Consider the following 8,808-nt stretch of genomic DNA (forward strand, 5'->3'; position numbering starts at 1 on the left):
CCTAGGTTCAAACCCAGCCTCAACCACTTCCCAGCTGTGTGACCCTGGGCAGGTCACTTGACGCCCATTGCCCACCCTTACCACTCTTCCACCTATGAGACAATAAACCGAAGTACAAGGGTTTTAAAAAAAAAGAATAGTTGGAAGTCTTTCATTTCATTAAAGATCTTTCTCTCCCTGTGTAAGTATGCTCACTGTGGTATTATTGCTCTCATAGTAAGCTAATCTTGACTGTAACCTTATATACTTTGCTTTCATGAATATCATATTCCACCATATTTACTCAATCTTTGTAATGGCTACCAAATTTTATATGATCCTAACTATGGCTCTTCAGTTCTTGGAATCATACTTCCTTATTTGTAATATTTTTCCTTCATCAGGAAGCTCTGGATATTAACTATATTATAACCAAGTTCAAGGAAACCATTCCAAGGAAAAGATACTAAAAGCTGCTAAAAAGTAACCATTCAGATACCATGGAGTCATGCTTAGGATAACACAGGACCTGGCTGCATCCATACTGAAGGACCAGAAGGCATGGAATATGATATTCCAGAAAGCAAGAAACCGGGGCCAAGAATCAACTACTTAGCAAAATTGACTATATTCTTGCAGAGGAAAGTATGATCATTTGATAAAATAGAAGACTTCCAAGCATTCCTAAAGAAAAGACTTGACAAATAGAAAATTTGATGCCCAAAGACAGAACTCAAGATAATCACCAAAATTAATTAAGAAAGTAATTAAGAAAGGGGGTAAAAAACAAAACCTCTAAGGGGTCCAATAACTTTAAATGATTTGTATTCCTGTAAGAAAGGGTGATATTGGCAACTTCATAAAGAAGCACATGGAGGAGGGGGAAGAAGACCAATACAATGGAAGGGTGAAAGAGGTTGGAGACAAGTAACATTTAAATATTACCCAGAACTGACATTGACTGAGAGAGGGAAAATCAATAAGATCCACTGGGGCAAAGAATTGTATCATTGTATTGTGCCCTATAGAGAAGTAGAAGGGTAATAAATGGGCTGGTGGGGAGGGGAACAATACAAGGGAGGGAGAGTTTGTGGGGGTTCATTTAAAAGGCACTCTAGTAAGAGGAAAATAAATAAGAAAGGAGGGGCATGAAGGGGAGTAACATCAGGGAGGGTAAAAGGGGGAGACTGACTAAAAGTGAAAAGTTGAAGGGGACGGTAAAAGGGATAAGTCAAAAAGCAGAATCAATGGATATTAACTGTAATATTCCTGAGAGTTTTTGTTTGAGAGTTTTTTTCAAGAGGTAACAAAATTGCTAGTTTATACCTGTTCTTATTCCTTGCATCAGATAACAGTGTTCCAGTAAAGGTTGGGGACCTCTCCTTGTACCTAATACATAGCCTGGTCAAAAGATTATAACAAATAGCTCTCAAACAAGGAAGTAAAAACTAATAACAATTACATGAAATGTTTCTTCAAATCTCTAATTATAAGGTAATCATAAATTAAATTTAATTGAGATTTAATTTTACACCCAGGAAAAAAATAGCAAAAAAAGATAAAAGATGGAAGATGAATCTCATAAAGGTAGACTAAGTGAAGATAAGCACAGGGACACACTATTGTTGAAGTTATGAATTTGTATAATCATTCTGAAAAGCAATTTGGAATTAAGCTTAAAAAAATAAAAGTGAAAGAAATATCTATATCCATTGAATCAGAGATCCCACTGTTAGGTACAGTACACTCTAAGGAGGTCAAAGACAGGAAGAAAGGTCCTTTGCATTCTGAATATTTATAGCAGCACTTTTTTGTGGTAGAAAATAACTTCACCCAAAATAGATGCCCGTTGATTGGCAAATGACTAAACACATTGTGGTACATCAATATAATGCATACTTCACTCCAAGATAAAGATTATGAGGCATCCAAAGATCTATAGAAGCTTTATGCGAACTGACAGAGAATGAAGCAGAACCAGAAAAATAATTTAAATCATGCCTGCAACATTGTGAACAGAAAGAACAAATAAAACAAATTGTGGCTGATTGCTGTACAATTACAATGACTGAATTGAGCCATAGAGAAAAAGAAAAAACATATATTTTAAAATCTTCTCCCTAATTTTTTTGGATATTTGAGAGATTATGAGTTTGAAACATTGTATAGCCTAAGGGGTACTATGGATAAATTGGTTGGGTTTGCTAGCTTTTTTTTTCCTTTATCTTTTTTACAAGTGATTTTTGCTGGGTAGTAGAAAGGTGGCATATTTAGAAATAAATGGTATAAAAATAAAATAAAAAAATACAACTTTAAATATTCGTTTTTTTTCCATTGAGGCCTTCCAGCAGCATACCCTAAATATAACAGAGTAGTGAAAGTATTCAGCTGAGATCTCCCAACATTCCCCTCTACACAATTTTAAAATAATGCTTCAAATTGAATTCTGGAATGACAGAACCAATGAAAGACAAGAGGGAGAAAACAACATTGGAGATCAAAAAAGAGAGATTTATAATATGGGGAAAGAGTCTGGATCAGATGAAGATGAAACATCAGTAGTGGGACTAGGGGTTGGCAGCAGAAGCTACAACATGTCAGGAGTTTCAAAGCCAGAGACAATAAAACCAGACAACTTCTCAGATAGAAATTACAGAGGACTGTGCTAGCCTTTGACATAGAAAAAGACACTGGAAGTTTCATTGCCTATACCCACTTTTAGGGCAAAGCTTAGAGCAAGAAAGACTATTTTCGGTCTAGAGGAAGCAAAAGCCTTGAAAGGAGGAAGTATCACTTCAGGCCCCAAGGAATCAAGGATCCTGAGGGCCAATGTCACTTCTAGTCCCAAATGAGAAAAGGGCCTTCAGGAACAGTATCCATAGTAATTGCAAGGGATCAGGGACTCTTCCCTGGTAAGAACTAGAGTATAAAACAAGAAAGCAGTGACCACGACTCTTCCCAAATCACACCTCCTTACAATACCAAAACCAGAAAACTCTCTCTGAAAAGATTAGTGCAAAAGAACCTGCATCCCGAGACAGCTCTTCCTCTACCTATCCAAGGAACAGTCCAACGTTAATATAAAATTCAAAATGAAGAAATAAGATGGGAAGTGAGCAAGGAAAAAAATTATTACCTGACGATAAAAATATACTATGGTTAGAGGGGAGATTAAGACACAAACTCAGAAAAAAAACAATATGAAAACACCCACGAACAAATATTCAAAGAAAAATGTTAGTTGTACCCAAGCCCAATAAAGGTTCCTGGAAAAACTTTTTTTTTAATTTTAAACATTTATTAATATTCATTTTTAACATGGTTACATGATTCATGCTCCCACTTTCCCCTTCACCCCCCCGCACTCCACCAACCCATGGCCAATGCACATTTCACTGGTTTTGTCATGTGTCCTTGATCAAGACCTATTTCCAAATTGTTGGTAGTTGCATTTGTGTGGTAGTTTCGAGTCCACATCCTTAATCATGTCCACCCCGACCCATGGGTTCAAGCAGTTGTTTTTCTTATGTGTTTCCTCTCCTGCAGTTCTTCCTCTGAATGTAGGTAGTGTTCTTTACGATAAATCCCTCAGAGCTGTCCTGGGTCATTGCATTGCTGCTGGTACAGAAGCCAATTACATTCAATTTTACCACAGTATATCAGTCTCTGTGTACAATGTTCTTCTGGCTCTGCTCCTTTCGCTCTGCATCTGTTCCTGGAGGTCTCTCCAGTTCACCTGAAACTCCTCCAGTTTATTATTCCTTTGAGCACAATAGTATTCCATCACCAGCATATACCACAGTTTGTTCAGCCATTCCCCAATTGAAGGACATACCCTCCTTTTCCAGTTTTTTTGCCACCAAAAAAGCGCAGCTATAAATATTTTCGTACAAGTCTGTTTATCTAAGATCTCTTTGGCGTACAAACCCAACAATGGTATGGCTGGATCAAAGGGCAGGCAGTCTTTTATAGCCCTTTGAGCATGATTCCAAATTGCCAGCCAGAATGGCTGGATCAGTTCACAACTCCATCAGCAATGCATTAATGTCCCAATTTTGCCACATCCCCTCCAACATTCATTACTCTCCCCTTCTTTCATTTTAGCCAATCTGCTAGGTGTGAGGTGATACCTCAGAGTTGTTTTGATTTGCATTTCTCTAATTATTAGAGATTTGGAACACTTTCTCATGTGTTTATTGATACTTTTGATTTCTTTACCTGAAAATTGCCTATTCATGTCTCTTGCCCATTTATCAATTGGGGAATGGATTGATTTTTTATACAATTGCTTTAACTCCTTGTAAATTTGAGTAATTAGACCCCTGTCAGAGATTTTCGTTATAAAGATTTTTTCCCAATTTGTTGTTTCCCTTCTGATTTTGACTACATTGTTTTTGTTTGTACAAAAGCTTTTTAGTTTAATATAATCAAAACCATTTAATTTACACTTTGTAAGTTTCTCTAACTCTTGCTTGGTTTTAAAGTCTTTCCTTTCCCACAGATCTGACAAGTAAACTATTCTGTGTTCACTTAACTTATTTATAGTTTCCCTCTTTATATTCAAGTCGTTGACCCATTCTAAATTTATCTTGGTGTAGGGTATGAGATGTTGATCCTAGACCTAATCTCTCCCATATTGTTTTCCAAATTTCCCAGCAGTTTTTGTCAAATAGTAGATTCATGTCCCAAAAGTTGGGCTCTTTGGGTTTATCATACACTGTCTTGCTGATGTCATTTACCCCAAGTCTATTCCACTGATCCTCCTCTCTATCTCTTAGCCAGTAACATATTGTTTTGATGACTGCTGCTTTATAGTATAGTTTAATATCTGGTACTGCTAGGTCCCCTTCCTTCAAATTTTTTTCATTATTTCCCTTGAAATTCTTGATCTTTTGTTATTCCAAATGAAATTTGTTATAGTTTTTTTCTAATTCAGTAAAGAAGTTTTTTGGTATCTTGATAGGTATGGAGCTAAATAAGTAAATTAATTTGGGTAGAATTGTCATTTTTATTATGTTAGCCCTTCCTACCCATGAGCAATAAATGGCTTTCCAATTGTTGAGATCCAGTTTTATTTGTTTGGAAAGTGTTTTGTAGTTATTTTCACCTAATTGCTGTGTTTGTTTTGGTAGATAGATTCCCAAGTATTTTATATTGTCTAGGGTGATTTTAAATGGTGTTTCTCTTTCTACTTCCTGCTGCTCTAGTGTGTTGGAAATGTATAGAAATGCTGATGATTTATGTGCATTTATTTTGTATCCTGCAACTTTGCTAAAGTTGTTGATTATTTCTACAAGCTTCTTAGTTGATTCTCTAGGATTTTTTAAGTAGACCATCATATCATCTGCAAAGAGTGATAGCTTAGTCTCCTCACTGCCTATTTTGATACCTTCAATTTCTTTTTCTTCTCTAATTGCAACTGCTAGTGTTTCTAGCACTATGTTAAATAATAGAGGTGATAATGGGCATCCTTGTTTTACTCCTGATCTTATTGGGAAGGCTTCTAATTTATCCCCATTGCATATGATGTTTGTTGATGGTTTTAGGTATATACCGTTTATTATTTTTAGGAAAGGTCCTTCTATTCCTATACTTTTCAGTGTTTTCAAAAGGAATGGATGCTGTATTTTGTCAAAGGCTTTTTCAGCATCTGTTGAGATGATCATGTGATTTTTCTTTGTTAGACTGTTGATATGGTCAATTGTGTGGATGATTTTCCTAATGTTGAACCAACCTTGCATTCCTGGTATAAATCCCACCTGATCGTGGTGAATGATCTTCTTAATTACTTGCTGGAGTCTCTTTCATAGTATTCTATTTAAGATTTTTGCATCTATGTTCATTAGGGAGATTAGTCTGTAGTTTTCTTTCTCTGTTTTTGATCTCCCTGGCTTTGGAATCATTACCATATTTGTGTCATAAAAGGAACTTGGTAGGACTCCTTCTTTGCTTATCATATCAAATAATTTGTATAGTATTGGGATTAGTTGCTCTTTGAATGTCTGATAGAATTCACTTGTGAATCCATCAGGCCCTGGCGATTTTTTCTTAGGGAGTTCTTTGATGGCTTGTTCAATTTCTTTTTCTGATATGGGATTATTTAGGTATTCTATTTCTTCTGCTGTTAATCTAGGCAGTTTATATTTTTGTCACTATTCATCCATATTTCTTAAATTGTTATATTTATTGCCATATAATTGGGTAAAGGAGTTTTTAATGATTGCCTTAATGCCTTAATTTCCCCTTCATTAGAGGTGAGGTCTCCCTTTTCATCTTTGATACTGTCAATTTGGTTTTCTTCTTTCCTTTTTTTTATTAGATTGACCAGTACTTTGTCTATTTTATCTGTTTTTTCAAAGTTCCAGCTTCTAGTCTTATTTATTAATTCAATAGTTCTTTTACTTTCGATTTTATTAATTTCTCCCTTGACTTTTAGTATTTCTAATTTAGTTTTCATCTGGGGATTTTTGATTTGCTTGCTTTCTAATTTTTTGAGTTGCATGCCCAATTCTTTGATCTCTGCCCTCCTTAATTTGTTAATATATGCACTCAAGGATATAAATTTCCCCCTTAGTACTGCCTTGGCTGTATCCCACAGAGTTTGATAGGATGTCTCATCATTGTCATTCTCTTCAATGAAATTGTTGATTGTTTCTATGATTTCTTCTTTGATAAATTGGTTTTGGAGAATCATATTGTTTAATTTCCAATTGGTTTTTGATTTTCCTGTCCAGGTGCCCTTACTAATTATTATTTTTATTGCATTATGATCTGAGAAAGTTACATTCATTATTTCTGCTCTTTTGCATTTGTTTGCAATGTTTCTATGCCCTATTACATGGTCAATCTTTGTGAATGTAGCATGTACAGCTGAAAAGAAGGTGTATTCCTTTTTGTCCCTATTTATTTTTCTCCACATATCAATTAAATCTAATTTTTCTAGGACTTCATTCACCTCTCTTACCTCTTTCTTATTTATTTTTTGGTGATCTATGGATCCTTTCAATGTCTATATTGCCCTCTTGTTGTAGGACTTCAGGGCAGTTTTGCTGAATAATTTCTTTTAGTATGGAGTCCAAATTTCTATTAATTTCTCCTTTTTCAGGGAGACCAATGATTCTCAAATTGTCTCTTCTAGACTGGTTTTCTTGGTCTGTCACTTTCTCATTGAGATATTTCATGTTTCCTTCTATTTTTTCAGTTTTATTTGTTCTTGTTGTCTTGAGAGATCATTAGTTTCTAATTGCTCAATTCTAGCCTTTAAGGACCGGTTTTCCTTTTCAGTCTGGTCATTTCTGGTCTTCAGTTGACTTGCCTCACTTTCCAATTGCAAAATTCTGCCTTTTAAACTGTTATTTTCTTGCCTGATTTCCTTTTGAGCTATTTCCCATTTCTCTAGCCAAATCTTTTCCAACTTTCTCGTCATCTCAGTTTTGAACTCTTCAAGAGCTTGTGACCAGTTTTCACTATTTTTGGAGGGTCCGGATGCTTGTTTGTTCTCCTCCTCTGTTTGCTTGGTTGACTGGATTTTCTCTGTGTAAAAGTTGTCGAGTATTAAAGATTTCTTCCTCTTGTTGTTAATCTTTCTCTTCTGAACTTCCTGATTCTGGGTAGCCATCGTTAGCCCAGCAGCTTCTCAGGTTTATCCTCATGCTCAGGATCTGTCTGTGCTCTTTTGGGGTCCTGAAGTCTGAGGTCTGGTTTTTCTCAAGGTCAAACCCCCTGGTGTACCCCCTTGCTTGATCCTCTCCAGGAGGTTCCTTTACAAGTCTCAGGGCGCTATTTCCACAGTCATATACCCGTCTGCACTGGTTCCCCACTCAGGGTTTCAGAGCCTTAGCTGGAGCCTGTATCCGCCTCCACCCACATCTCCGCCCTTGCCTGCACTCTGTGTCCTCACTCAAAGTCCGTGCATGTTCTTTAGCTTTTGGGGGTCCTAAGTCTTGCTGCTCTCAGGAACAGGCCCTGGAGCTGCCAGTGACTCGATGGGTGCCCCAAACTTGCTGTATTTCTTTTGACCTGGCTTTGGCGTTGTAGGTGGTGTGTGGGGGGGCAGGGTTGCTCAGCCCGCGATTTAGTGAGAGCTGTTTCACCCCTTTATAGCATGGAAATGCCCCGATTCCACGTACCTTCCACACTGAGCCCTGTTGTGGCGTCCCTCTTTTCAACTGGGTTTGTTTTTATGTTTATATGACTTGAGAAGTCCTGTGTGTTTTGGTCAGGAGAGGTTAAGAGCTGCTTTTTACTCTGCCGCGATCTTAACCCGGAACCTCCTGGAAACACTTTTAAAAAATGAAGACTTAATGAAATACAGAACTTTCAAGTATTATTGATGAAAAAAATCAGAACTTAATAGAAATATGATTTGTAATATAAGACTCAAGAGAGGTGTAAAAAGATAAAATTAAAAGAGAAATCATTAGGGATTCAATAAGATCAAATTATGTACCTTTCTATATGGGAACATAAAACATGTATCTGATAAGAATATTTCCATTACTAGGGCAGTTAGAAAGATTGTACATAGAAAGAGAGTGCAGGTATGAACAGATTATCTTCGGATAATGTTAAAAAAATAAGATAGGAAACAAAAGAGGGATGCCCTGGGAAACAGGGAAGGAAGTGAAAGAATTGGGGAAATCAGATCATATAAAATAGGCATGTGAAGAAGAGCTTTTATAGTGGATGGTGGATGGTGGGAGAGGGCACAACTGATACTCATATACATCTAAATTTGTTCAAAGAGGAGGGTGTGTGTGTGTGTATATATATATATATATATATATATATATATATATATATATATATATATATATATATAGAGAGAGA

Source organism: Gracilinanus agilis, chromosome 3 (assembly GCF_016433145.1).
Source record: "Gracilinanus agilis isolate LMUSP501 chromosome 3, AgileGrace, whole genome shotgun sequence".
Taxonomy (NCBI): domain Eukaryota; kingdom Metazoa; phylum Chordata; class Mammalia; order Didelphimorphia; family Didelphidae; genus Gracilinanus; species Gracilinanus agilis.